Raw genomic sequence first — 15,117 nt, 5'->3', positions numbered from 1 at the left:
CATTGTTCTTGAAGGAGGTCTACAAGGGTAACAACTTTGGCCCTTTATTCCCCATTTTTGCATAGTCTTTTTGTCTACCTTGCAACTGTTTTTAGACTTTGTATATAACTAATAAAAGTCTTGTTTTTACTTTCTTAAAATAGTTGTTTCAGGTTTCTTTGAGCTTTGGGGTTGTTTGACCCCTCTTAGGGCTTGTTTGGCCCCATTTTTGTGCTATTTTGGTGAGCTCCGGGACCACTTTGTTTGGGCCTCCTCACCACTGAAATTTTGAGGGATTTCAGTGGTGAGGATGGTGGTTTAAGGTCCTAAGAAGGAGAGGGCCACCTCCTCTCCTTGTTGTCTTCAAAATGTGCCATTTAAGCCTCATGTGTGAGCACCATTTTTGAACTCATGTTGGCCATGTTTCAGTAGGTATTTGGTAGTATTTTCCCATGATTTACCTCTTTATTTACTTGGTTTAGACACACCATGCTTGCTTAGCATACATGTCTTGTAATGCCACGAATTGCCTTAACATGCCTTGTGCTTTGAGCCTTGTTTCTAGCATGTTTTTGACTTAGCTTTGTGAAGCTTTTATGCTTGTTTTAGCATGCTAAAGGTCTGTTTTTGGTCATTTGGGTTGTCCATTCCTTGCTTTGTATAGCTACCATGTAACCTCTCTTGTATACCTTAAGCATTAACCCCTCTAGCATGCCATCCTTGCATCATTTCAGTGATTTGGAACCACTTGCCACGCCATTTTAGTCTATGTGTTGTGCTTGTATGCTTGCATTTGATGCCCTTTTAATGTGTTAGAGGTTTGGTGTTTCATGCTCCATGTTTGTGCTATTGTGTATGCCTCTAGGATTAGATCATTTAGATGCCATCTAAGTGGTTTTTGGGGCCTATTTTTGCATGATTTGAGACTGTTTTGATTCACTTTGATCATTTGTTTCATGTGTCACATGATCATGGTTTAAGTCATTGGGCTAATTCCAAGCTTTTATGCATGCTTTGCTTGTTTTGATTAGTTGGTTTGGCAACTCTTTTTCATGATTTTCAGAGCTCATATTGCTTGCCATATGCCCATGTGTAGCCTCTTTTAAGTGTGCTTAGAAGTTGCTTCTTTATGCCTGAGTGATGAACCATGTTTGCATGCATGATTGTATGTTTAGATACTTGGTTCAGGACATGTTGTTGCATGCTTGAATGGTGTTGCATTTGGCATGCACCTCTTGCTAAGTTGTCTGACATGTTATATGCCTTGCATGTGTGCATGTTGACATTAAACTTCGCATGCTTGTTAGTTGCATCCTTGCATCTTCATTTGCATGCTCATGTTGCATACTAGCTCACATGCCTAAGTTGCATGGCATTGGCATGCATGCTTTGCCTTTTGAATTGAGTATAACAGGGGTTGGGCCATTTGTTTGTTTAAGTGCATTTCATTCGACATTGAAATGGCACACTTGGTTTCTTGGGCCATCACGCATTGAAATGCGCAATTGATGATCCGGGAATCGAGGACCATCCTTCTTTGAGTCATAAACATGATAAGGAGTGTGGTTGGTGCAAACATTGCTTGAAATACATTGCCATGCCATGTTTTGCCCTCTGCTACTGTCAAAACAGGTTACTGCAGGAAACTTTGTCCGGCCGGCCATCTATACTGCCGACCAACCAATTATTGATGGCTGAGAGCTCAACAAATGGTCGATGACCATCCGGACATGGTCGGTGGGGTTTCCACTTGGTCGGTGGTGATCCACAGTGTCCATGGAGCATACCTTGGGATTTGTGCAATTTTCAGAGGAGCAGAGCAGGGGAAACAGAGGCAACTTGTGTATGGCAGTGGACTTCCGAGTGGAACCGAGCACGCATACATTGGGCCCCATTTCCGAGGCTGCTTTTAATGCTTAATTAGCTTAGTTAATTTGCTTAACTAGTTAATTGTCTATAATATTTAATTAGCTTGATAGTTAGTTAAATTGTATTATTCTTTCGGTCCCTTCGAGCAAGGGAAAATTTGTAATAAGTGTGGGTGCATGTGTGCATGTCTTCCAACCCCCACTTCTTTCTCCCTTTTACTTACCTGCTTTGATGGTTAGTATTAGGACATATTTAATTTAGCATCCTTATGCCATGCATGCGTGCATCATTCGTCAGTATTGCATGCATCGGGCTCGGCGCATCATACTAACCGCATAGTATTTCAAATCTAAACTTGAATATGTGCATCAAATGGTTGCATTTCACATGCCATCCTAGGATTAGCCGAGCCTATCCTAATTGCATTCTGTATGCGCTGCATTAGGCACTTAACATGGACTTGGATCATACATTGATTGCTAACGAGTTCTTTGTTTTGGCTTGGAGTACACTGTAAGTATTTTATGCTTTAGCATCTCGCACGAGTGTAAATGTGAACATGACAGCATGCTTACCATGTGGCTAGATGCTTATGTGATATGAACTGCCTGAATGCCTGTGGGTGAAGGTCGGATTGCTTGAGTTGTAACAACTCATCAAAATTCGTGTTTTAGCCTACTCGCGAGTAGCAAATTTCAAAACATTTTCCAAACAAACAGATATGCGATGCTTTGTTCCAAATTAGACGATCTAGTCTATGCTTGTTTTGCTGTGCGCATCACATAGTAATTCTAGCTAATTAATCGGAATAAGAACACATAACGTTTTCAAAATTGGATATCATGGTTAGTAGAGGCCGATCTTCGGATCGGGCGAGAGAGGGTGCTCATAGCTGACCTTCCCCAATCGTACCCAAGTTCCCGAGCCAAGGCAACTTTGGTGATGACGGACACGTGGCCTTAGGCAAACGAGTCAGGATTTCCAAAATTCTCCCAAAATAAAATATTTAGGTGGCGACTCTGTATCTGGCAAAGCAGTCCATGTTTGGCACTTCTTTACAAAAATCTATTTTTTAAAACGATTTGCCAGATTTGGACTCTTTGGTTCAAGAATTAGAATCGCGAAAATTTGAGTCCGAACTGTAGCGAGCCCAAATGAACAGAACGGGATTCAACCTCCCGGGACGTTCGGGGACGTCTACAGTTTCTGGCGACTCTGTTGGGGAGTTTAGAGAGCTTGACTCGAACTCGTGATATCCTGTTTTGAATACACTTATGTGTTTCTTTTCATTGCATGTGCATTGGTGCACCTAGGACACCGTGTTTGCTATCTGTCATTCCTGAACGGTTTACCGGAGGCTTGTCTTGTCAAGGCATGACCATAAGGCTGACCGGTTATGGGCTCTGACAGTATGGGAGCACAAACCCTGGTTTTACCGAGGCACCCTTTGACCATTCGACCTAGTACGTATTCGGAATCCATAGTGACCATTCGAAGCTAGGACAGGTTGTTTACCCGATGTTAGGTTGTTTGAAACTGCTGTGTGCGTAGTGAAACCCTAACTCCTGACAAAATAGGACAGGGAAACCCTACCCCAACATAGGTGTGTTTTGGCTCTCTCTTACTTGCTATGTGCTTTTAGAATGTATCTCTACAGGAACGTACATACCAGTTTGCAAGTCTGGGGCATCAGGCCCAAGGGCATCAGTATCAGAATTTAAGAATCGGTTATATCCGCGGGTATCAGATTCAGTGTTTCGGGGCAGTGATTTTACGAAACAGTGATCAATAGTAGAGCACAGTTATTCGGCTATGCTTGTGTCTGTTTAGTTGGGCTGAAATGCTGTATGCTTTCCCTTTCAGGGGGTTTCAGAGATTTGGGTTCAAAGATTTGCTGTTCTTCCTCGCTGAGGCAAGACATATATCGGATCCATCGATCACTAACTGCATCATCTCCGTTCAGTTTAGCGGACTTAAGATGACGCAGAGTTCAGAAGAAATCGTGGTTATGGCAGCTGCACTGGACCAAGGAACCATCTTGCGGGAAGAGCCCAATGTCGAAGTACCACACTCGCCCAGGTCGCCTGTCGCGCGCCCGATCTGGGAACCCCAGATGTTTCAAGTCCGTGAACCTACCACGTTTGAGTTAATGGGAATGATCGGCGACCTCCAGAGATCCGTGGCCGATCTGGCCTATGGAATGTCAGCTTCGCCACCTGCTGCACCATATGCCGAGAATTTTATACCGCAAGAGCTCCCGCTACTGGCGAGAATCATGATCGAACTCAGCCAACCTGAGGTTGTTTCAAACTGTGACCATGACATGCCAACAACAACCGGGTTTCGATCTGATGTAGCAACCCAAACCCTCGATCAGGCTGAGCCAAGAGGTAAGAATAAAGTAGGAACAGACGCTGACCCCGTTGAGCAACTGCTGTGGGCAGTCGAGGCTTTGAAAGCCGGGGGAATAAATAAGCAGCAAGTGTTCGCAGTCATGACTAAGGCTGTGGATGATGTTTTTCCCACTCCAACCGAAGGCAGTTCAAGCTAGGCAGAAAATCAGGATAGGCCCCGTTGTAACAAGCCCGCGGGGGACCTCGCTACAGCTCGGACTCGATTTTGTAGTCACGGTTCTAAGTCTGAACCAAAGAGTCCAAATCCGGCAAATCGTTTTGAGAAAAACAGATTTTTTTGAAAGAAGTGCCAAACATGGACTGCTTTGCCAGATACAGAGTCGCCACCTAAATGATTTTTTAATGGGAAATTTAGGAAACCCTGACTCGGTGCCAAAAGGCCACGTGTCCGTCATCACCAAAGTTGCCTCGGCTCGGGAACTTGGGTACGATTGGGGAAGGTCACTTCGTGAGCACCCCCGCTCGCCCGATCAAAGATCGGCCTCTACTAACCGTGATATCTATTTTTGAAAACATTGTGAGTTCTTATTCCGGTTATTAACCTAGGTTACTATGTGATGCGCACAGCATACAAGTATAGACTGGATCGCCTGAATTGGAACAAAACATTTCATGTTCGCTTTTTGAAAATGGTTTGCTACCCGCAGGTAGGCTTGAAACATTTGATGATTTATTCCAATTTAAGTAACCCAACCTTCACCCACAGGCATTCAGGCGGTTATATCACATAAGCATATTGCCTCATGGTAAGCATGCTATCATGGCATTCACTCACACGCATGCAAGGATGCTAAAGCATAAAGCTTACCGGGTACTCCAAGCCAAAACAGAAACTACATTAGAAATCATGCATGAATCCTAAGTATACAGAAATGCCTAATGCAACACATGCAAAAATGCAAACTATAGCAGGCTCGGCTATTCTAAACATGGCATATGGAATGCTACAACTAACATGTATTCAATTTGGAATTGAAATACAAATGCAGTTAGTATGATGCGCCGAGCCCGGTGCATGCAATACGGATGAATAATGCAAACATGCTGTCATACTGTATGCTAATTTAAGCATGCCCTAATCTAACCATCAAAAGTGGATAAATAAAAGGGAGAAAGACGTGGGGTTGGAAGACATACAACACACACACGCACACTTATTACAGTTGTGCCCTCGCGCAGAGGGTCCGAATAAATATACAGTCCCAAATAAAAGAATATTACAGTCCAAATATTACAGTCCAAATAATATACAAATTCCTAATTAATTAATGAATTAACTAAGAAAGTAAATAAAACTGGCATGCAAGCCAGGGACTGCCTTGCTTCTGATGGATGATGCATGTCCGGGTTGTCTTGCGCGGAAATCCACCGGGATGCCCCGATTAGCCTCTGTTTAGAAGTTATTCTTGAAACGCGTGCCAAGTCCCGAAAAGTTGCTGATTCTTCATTTTGCTGCAACAGAGAGCAGGAAAGGGGCATAGCAATGTATTTCACAAATATATGCATGCCTCGATCCTCGTACCACCAATCACGCATACCGAGGCATGATGGCCGAGGAGTCGAAATGCACAATTCAATATAGGATGAATGCACATGAAAACACAGCTAAAACCTAACTCCATCATGGATAATCCGGAGTGTCGGTGACTGGGGAATTGAGACGCATTCCGTCACTCGGAGTACGAAATGCACCTCGTTTCCTGTGCCCGGGCTAAGTCATATTCCGAACACAATGCAATATGCATGATATGCATGAAATGCAACTAAGATACAATCCTAACATACACAATGCTATGGAAATGAGATGCCTCAAAATGCGTGCACACGAGCACGCAAACCGAGAAAAATGCCTGAATGCGATCTAAGATACAACCTAGTATGCACTATGCTGTAAAAATGAGGTGTCCCGAAATGCGTGCACACGGGCACGCAAACCGGGGCAACGACAGAATGCGATCTAAATGACTTGAAAATGTGATATGGGCTTACACTAATATGAGAGAGCCTCAGCCACACTCACATAAGAGGCCGATGGATGAAAATGAAGTGCCTCGAAATGCGTGCACACGGGCACGCAAACCGAGGCGATGACATACGTAATGCAATAGCATGGAAATGGCATATAAAATGCAACATGGACTTATACTAACATGAGAGAGCCTCAGCCGCACCCACATAAGAGGCCGATGGATGAAAATAAAGTGCCTCGAAATGCGTGCACACGGGCACGCAAATCGAGGCGATGGCATACGCAATGCAACGGCATGGAAATGGCATACAGACATGTTAATGGATTTTCAGCAATGAAATGTGGGGGAAAACAGCCCCGAAATGAGGCGAAAACACACCCGATGCATGGAATCTCTCCCGAAATGCAAAATTAGGCACCCGAAATGGCCTATAGCTATACCAAGCATGCATAATTGGTATATGGAATGAAAAGACAGAAGCAAGGCAGCCCCGAAATAAGCATTTTACTAGTGCAAAACATGGCCAAACAGCGAACCAAGATAGGGCAAAACTGGCATGCAAGAAATGGCCCTAAACATGGGATTAAGAAGCAACTCATAGCTGATGGCCCCAAACAGGTTAGGGTCCTTCAACAATGTTGAAGAGGGGCCCAAAATATGATGTTTTCCAGAACTGTAAAAACCCCAAAAACAAACACAGGTATGGCTGCACTCCCATGCAAGAAAAAGGGCCAAAAGGTGGCCAAAGAGGCAAGTGGTATATGCAAAGCCCAAACTGAAAAATTCCCTTCTACAACATTGAATAGGGACCAAAAATAAGCATATTTACAGAACTGTAAAAACTCCAAAACAGTATACAAACATGCTAGAAATGCAGTGCAAAATAAGGCTCAAAAGAGGCTATAACATGAGGTATACAAAATATTGCACAAACAGCCAAAGACCCTTAATGAAACATGAGGAATGGGCCAAAATAAGACTATTTTCAGAACTGTAAAATGGCCAAAAACAAAAGCATGATAGGCTAACAAAACATGTAAGAATGGGGACCAAAAGAGAGATATAACATGAAGTGGCATATGGAGGTCCCAAACCATGAAAGGCCCTAAATGAAACATGAATAATGGACCAAAATGAGACTATTTTCAGTGCTGTAAAATGGCCAAAAACCAAAGCAAATAGGCTGCCAAAGCATGCAAAGATGGGGCCAAAAAGGGAGTATAAAGGCAAGTATAGCATGGAGGTCCCAAACAGTGTTGATCCCTACATCAATGTTGAAGAGGGGCTCAAAATAAGCCTATTTACAGTTTACAACATGCTCCAAAACAAATCACACACAAGCTAAAAATATCATGCAAGAAAATGACATTTTAGAAGGATAATGAAGCAAGTGCAAGATGGAGGGCTCAAACAGGGTTGAGCCCTTAATGAGACATGAAAATAAGCTCAAAATAAGGCCACTTTTAGTTATGGCCGGAGCTCAAAGCAAAAAGCATAGATGGCTAAGAAATGTTGCAAAGAAAAGCTCAAAAAGAGGGGAAATGGCAACTCACCCTTGGAGACAAGTCTTTTGTTGCTTCTTGGACCAAGTTGCAGCACCTTTAGCCTTTGAGAAGCCCTCCTTGTTGCTGGAAATGGAGTGGTGATGGTGGTGCTTGGTGGTGATGAAGGAAACAAGGTGTAGGACTTGGAGTTTTAGGGTAGAAATGAGAGAAGGAGGGAGATATGTGTATTGAGGCTTGAAGACAATTTTTTCTAACCCCAAAAATAAGTGTCGGCCCTTGGTTATATGGAACAAAAGAGGGTGTAAAGGTGGGGGAAAAAGGAGGCAAACTTTCCCCCACAAAATATCCCCCGGATACAGATATTTTCTGGGGGATAAAGCTATACAGCTGTAAAGTGAACAGTGTGAGGATCATGGCCGGCCAAGTATTTTTGTTGCAGGTGGCTGGCCGGCCACATCCCCTAGCCGGCCGGCTAGGGGTCAAAAGGGTCAAGCTGGTTTAGTGGCCGGCCACCACATGATGGTGTCCTCCCATGTGTCCTCAACATAACCCTGTGGTTAAAAGTCCAAGAAAGTGGCTCGAGGGTGTTCAACATTGGCTCGGAAGGAGGGGTTCAAAAGGTTCAAGCAACATTAGTGGCCGGCCACCAACTTTTAGGGTCCTCCCATGTGTGTACATCACAAACATGTGGTTCAAAGTTCAAGAAAATGGGCCCAAGGTGTTCAACATTAGCTCGGAAGGAGGGGTTCAAAAGGGTCAAGCAACATTAGTGGCCAGCCACCAACTTTGAGGGTCCTCCCATGTGTGTACATCACAAATATGTGGTTCAAAGTTCAAGAAAATGGGCCCAAGGTGTTCAACATTAGCCCGGAAGTGTGAAAAACGGGCGTCGGAGGGCGTCAGAGGATATATAACTGGTTGCTGCAACAATTACTGGCCTCCCATCCTTCAGTGACCTTCCCGGTGATAAAACAGAGGTACCTGCCAAAAATGAACGAAAACCGTTGCAAAACGAATGTTCGGGGGCCAAAACGCGCAGTTCGGGGTCCCGAAAATGGGCTGTTAAGCACCGAAAGTGGCATTCGGCCACGAAGTGGGTTTCTCAGACCCCAGTGTCCCTCAAAAGGGAGAAAACAAGATGTATGCCAAAAACCGGGGCAAACGGGGACGGTTAGGTGGTCCTGAACCGAGGCACACGGCCAACGGTCCCGAAAAACCAGAAACCGGACTCCGAAATGGACAAAATGGCCTACGGCCACCAAATGTAGCCCACGGCCACTGAGAGATGGTCTACGGGACCTCTCCCTCCCCTCTGGAAAAGAAACAAAGAAAACTGAGCCTGGTTCGCAAACCGAGGCAAAGCACAAAAGAGGGTTCGGAAGTCCGGAGGCAGGTCTCACGGCCGCAACTCTGAAACTTCTGAACGAGCACATTATGCAACATCACCAAGCGCTCAATCAGTGACGTCTGAGTCTTAAGGTCGGTCAAAAAAATGGGGTGTCTACAGTTGCCCCTCTTTGACAGAACTCGGAAGTCACAAGTGACGGGAGTGAGTGTCAAAGCCCAGAGACGACCCATTTTTGACAAGGCCGAAGACTTAGACAAACGTACAAGATAAACAGAGATGTGCCCGCAGGCATGCCCGTAGGCAAGGGGGCAAAATGCAAAGCGATATGCAAGAAGCCGAACATAACTCAATGATCATGCAAATGCAGCAAGCTGTAATGAGGCAAATATTCGCAAATAGATACAACAGTTTTAAGCAAGAATGCAAAGCAACAACTACATTTCATGCAGTTAAGAATGCGGAGGATTATTCAATCCCCGCCACATCTCACACGGAGAAGATACGATACCTGCGTGATTCGTCTGGTCGCACCAGCCTCAAATGAACCGTACATACAATATCGTGCCTGCAAAAGAGAGAAATTGCAACAAGTACAATGTGCTACCAACATATATTCAATGTGATTTTGGAAGTTTGACACGCGCAGTGCCGGTGAGTGGATGCATCGCAATGCAGGAGTGGGACATGCGTAACAACGCATGCTCAGGCATAGAGGTATGCCAATATCAAGAAATGTGTATAAAAATGTAAGTATGCTCACGAGAATGCAAGTTATGTGCATGATAGTGCAAAACGAGCATAAATCAGGGTGCCCGTTTGTCACGAAATAACGAGTACGGAAATGCGTGTTTCGGCGAAGGCGACTCGATCACGGCCGCCGATCCGCTTCCCGGAAAGGCTACAACTCATTCAAAAAGGATACACTTTGATTTTGATGAATGATGATGAGACACATGTCAGATCTTGAAGCTGAAGTTCCGACGGAGCAATTTCGCGACCGAAAGTGTAATTTTCTTGAACTTTTTTCAGGTCCCGGGAACTCCAATCTTCTTCAAAATTTGCAGGGAGCTAGGTGAGCCTGTGAGGGACATGGCCTACCAGTTTTATGAGGGATAGGAGGTGGCCGGCTGGTTTTCCAAAAAGTAAATGGCTGGCCGGCCGGTTTTCCAAAAAGGAAATGGCTGGCCGGCTATAAAAGGTGGCCGGCCGGCCATATGCCCAAATCCGAGGGCATTTTGGTCCTTTCACCTCCTTTCTTCATGCTCCTTCATCCCAAGAGTTGGAGCCTACAAATGCAGCCGAGATCCTCTCTTCTCTTGCCTCCTACACCACTTTCTTCTCCAGATCTGAGTTCTATACGCGTTTTCCAACGCCTCACGCAAGTTGTTTCCATAAAAATACTCAGTTTCAAGCACTTTGAACTGATTAAATTTTGGTTTCGGAGCTTCTTTTCTCATTTCCGCCACTTGAGGTGAGTTTGTCTAAACATTTGGAAGATTTTCCCGGGGGTTGACTTTTGTTGACTTTTTCTAATTTTGGCTCATTTTCGCTCATTTTTGCTCCTTTTGCAGAATTTCTGAAAATGGCGGGTCATTCTCCTCATGGTGGAGGTCCTCCAGGTGCCGGAGACGATTTTGATCCCATGACTTTACCCCCGAGGGCCCGGCCTTTTATTCCCGGGAGGTACGCTCCGCCAGAACATGTCCTTCCGCGTGCCGTTTTCCGTCATTTCACTGACTTTGATGAGCGAGCACCTGGGGATCTACTTCTCCGAGAGCCAGAGCATCACCTCTCTCATGAGGCCCGAGAGGTATTTACTTCATTTTCTGCATTTTTCGTACATTTCACACCTTTGCCATGTTTGAACACGCAGTTTAGCTTATGACATAGTACTTTGCTTGCATCCTGAACATGTAGTTTAAACATTCGAATTTCTGAACACTCGGCTCATTAATTAATTGCGAATGCACAGTACACATTAGTTAAGAGGTGAACACACGGCTCAAACACTGATTTGTCGAACACACAGCCCGAATTCGAAAGTGAACACACAGCACTCACTGACTTAGAGTAGAACGCACAGTCCAAACTCCGATTTTCTGAACACGCAGCCCAGATTGATAGTGAACACGTAGCCCACACTAATTTGTCGAACACACAGCACTCACCGACTTAGAGTAGAACGCACAGTCCAAACTCCGATTTTCTGAACACGCAGCCCAGATTGATAGTGAACACGCAGCCCACACTGATTGAAAGTTGAACACGCAGCCCAAACTTAAATTTCCTGAACACGCAGCCCAGATTGATATTGAACACGCAGCCCACACCAATTGAGAGTTGAACACGCAGCCCAAACTTAAATTTTCTGAACACGCAGCCCAGATTGATAGTGAACACGCAACACTCACTGACTTAGAGTAGAACGCACAGTTCAAACTCCGATTTTCTGAACACGCAGCCCAGATTGATAGTGAACACGCAGCCCACACTAATTGAGAGTTGAACACGCAGCCCAAACTTAAATTTTCTGAACACGCAGCCCAGATTGATAGTGAACACGCAGCCCACACTGATTGAAAGTTGAACACACAGCCCAAACTTAAATTTCCTGAACACGCAGCCCAGATTGATAGTGAACACGCAGCCCACACTGACTTAGAGTAGAACGCACAGTCCAAACTCCGATTTTCTGAGCACGCAGCCCAGATTGATAGTGAACACGCAGCCCACACTAATTGAGAGTTGAACACGCAGCCCAAACTTAAATTTTCTGAACATGCAGCCCAGATTGATAGTGAACACGCAGCCCACACTGATTGAAAGTTGAACACGCAGCCCAAACTTAAATTTCCTGAACACGCAGCCTAGATTGATAGTGAACACGCAGCCCACACTGATTGAGAGTTGAACACGCAGCCCAAACTTAAATTTTCTGAACACGCTTATACATCACACTTTGAACACACAGCTCACGCATTCCATTGGCACACAGCCCATTCATTTCATACTGACACATGTATTCATTCTGAATGCAGGTTGGCTGTCGCAGTGTGCGGGGGTATGGTTCCACCGCCGCGCGGGACTGGTACGCTGAGCTCCCGGAGGGTGTCCGAGATGTAGTAGACTTGGCAGGGTTCGGGGCCTTTTGCATTGGGTTGTCACGTTGTCCTGCCAGGAGGACACTGATGGCGGCACTGGTAGAGAGATGGTGGGACACCACCAACTCCTTTCATTTCTCTGCCACTGGAGACATGACCATGGCGCCTCTAAACTTCGCTGTGTTCACCGGCCTGGACATAGGAGGTTGGTCCATCCCCTATGACGAGGACATGGGCGAGTGGGAGGCCGCCTGGATGTATCTATTGGGGGCTCGCCCGCCTGTTGATAGGGCTTCTGGGAGAGTCCGATACACTTGGTTCTCTTCACACTTCCGGCGGGCGGAGATGGTGCCCGAGACTCCTGAGGAGACGGAGCAGTACGCCCGTGGTTTCCTTATGTTCCTCTTCGGGACTACCCTGTTCTCCGATAGAGGGAATACAGTCGGGCTATATCTGCTGAGCGCTCTGGTTGACCTATCACAGGTCAGTCGATATGACTGGGGTGGCGCTGGCCTGGCTACCCTTTACTTTTATATGAGCGCGACCTCCCGCGGGCGGGGAGATTTACTTGGCGGCTACTGGAGAGCCTGGGAGGTACTTTTCTGTCCCCTTGATTTACATTTCTGCTCTTCATTACTTGTACATTGCATACACAGCGCACTTTTACAGTCTGTATTTTGCTCTCAGCATTTCGTACTTACATTATGTACTGCTTTTCTCAGCTATGGGTCTACGTATACTTCCCAGCCTTAGCCCCAGAGTTGGAGGTGGCAGGGCCTCCCATGACCCCATATTCACTGGTGTTCGAGGGCCCGCACCGGCCGAGACCCCGAGAGACTCTCGTTTACCTGCGACTGTACTTTGACACTGTGCGACATTCGGAGGTACTTCAGAACTTTCAGTTCCTTTCATTTTCATCTTTGATTTGCTCTGTATATTCTCGATTTCTGATTGGTTTATGCATTTATCATCCGCAGATCACATGGCAGCCCTGGGCGCCCCTGGGTGATGGTCTCCGACTTTAGTATACCGGAGGGTCGGACACCTCCCAGTATAGGGTCCTGCTCGAAGGGCCGGTTGGCAGGGCATGGTTTCTGGGGGAACGCTTTCTGCGTCAGGTATGGGGGTATCTTTCTCAGGATCCTCCCGCAGTACCCCCAGTCAGTATGCGGACTGCTGACAGGCTCTCTTTCTCGGAGGTAGTCGGCGCTATGCTGGGTAGCGATGCTTTACTATATCTCGAGGAGGGGGATTACAGCACTTACCGCCATACATATTTGATGCCTCCATTGACGGGAGCTCGTACCCCGACGACGAGGCCTGCTGGTATGTCATCCTCGGGCCAAGCCTGGGCTCGGGCTGCAGACGCCCCTTCTGCGAACGGGGCTGGTGCATCTAGAGGTGGGGGTAGACCGGTTCCTCCGATTCCGTCGACTTATCCTCATCCTGGATGGCCAGATATGCCAACTGAGTTGATGGCGTGGCAGTATGGGGCTATCTCTCCGACCCCGATCCCGCGAGAGCCTCCGATGCCCAGTGATCGCTACGCCATTGATCCTGACTCACCGCTGGTATGCCCCACTATTTTTCATTCATCATTCAGTCGTTTAGACATTCTTTTATTCACTGATGATTATGAGCTCATATTTGCAGCCACCGCGAGGGTACATGGAGGAGGTGGTTGGACTGGTGGCCACACTCGAGGGCATGGTCCTGCGGAGGGAGGCACAGTTTTCTATCGCGGGCATTCAGGTACCTTTCAGTTTTCTGGCATTTATCATACTTCTGATGACACGCTGATTTCTACTGCATCGATAGACTACTTGTGTAGAGCACATCTGACACACACCTCACTTGTACACTGTATTTACATGCACCCACTTTACGTAGCCTTTGCTTGTATCTGCATCTGATGTATATATTTGGACTGATGTATTTGAATTGAACTCTTTGTTTTCAGATGCCTTCATGGTCTGGTCAGCCACAGGCCAGGCCACCTGGGCCTCCTTGGGGAGCTAGGCCATCTGGGCCTTTTCAGGGAGTTGGGTCATCCGGGCCTTTTCAGGGAGTTGGGTCATCCGGGCCTTTTCGAGGAGCCGGGCCATCTAGGCCTTTTCGAGGAGCTCGAGGAGGGCCTGTCCGCAGACGCAGGGCTCATGTTGTAGAGGCGGAGCCTGACGAGGAGGAGGAGGAGGAGGAGGATGAGGAGGAGGATGAGGAGGAGGCTACCGACCGTCAATCAGAGACATCTGCTGAGGAGGGGGGCTCCGGTCTTGGTTCGGGGAACAGAGGCGAGGCTGAGGGGGATCCCGAGGATGACAGCTCCGACCCGGATGATGATGATGGTGCAGAGGTTGTCCCGCAGAAGAGGATGAGAAGTGCTTCTTATTCCCGCTCCCGAGGACATTGATGCTGCTGTTTCCTGCTTTATTTTTCTTTTTGCTAGTAGTTTGTAGCACTTTGCACATTGTTAGGCAGTTTTATTTTTTGTAAAACTTGTACCTTTATTCGTTGTAAAACATGATGGAATGAAACAGCTTTTGAAAAGGTGTTTGTATTTTAAACTTTTAGCATCGTATCGCATCATTTTATTTTGCACAAAAATGAAATTGAATGGGAATGTGCATTGTGTAATCACCAAGTCAGGTAGTGAACCGACGCAACAAACTAAGCAACTCAACTTACTAAGATATAACAGAACCTTAGGAAGTTTACAACTCGATAAGCAAAAACAACAGTGTTGACAACGTAAATAAACAAGACTTAAACAAAGATTGTTTAAACAGAGAGTAATAACTCGAAAACACGAAACACCTCCACTCGACAAACAACTCGATAAGCAAAACAACAACTCGATAATCAAAACAACAACTCGATAATCAAAACAACAACAACAGAGTGTACTTCGGACGATCTGGGCACCGGAACGCA

The sequence above is a fragment of the Camellia sinensis genome, chromosome 6, assembly GCF_055761805.1.
Source record: "Camellia sinensis isolate YWXY chromosome 6, ASM5576180v1, whole genome shotgun sequence".
NCBI classification, from domain to species: domain Eukaryota; kingdom Viridiplantae; phylum Streptophyta; class Magnoliopsida; order Ericales; family Theaceae; genus Camellia; species Camellia sinensis.
This window is presented reverse-complemented; position numbering follows the sequence as displayed.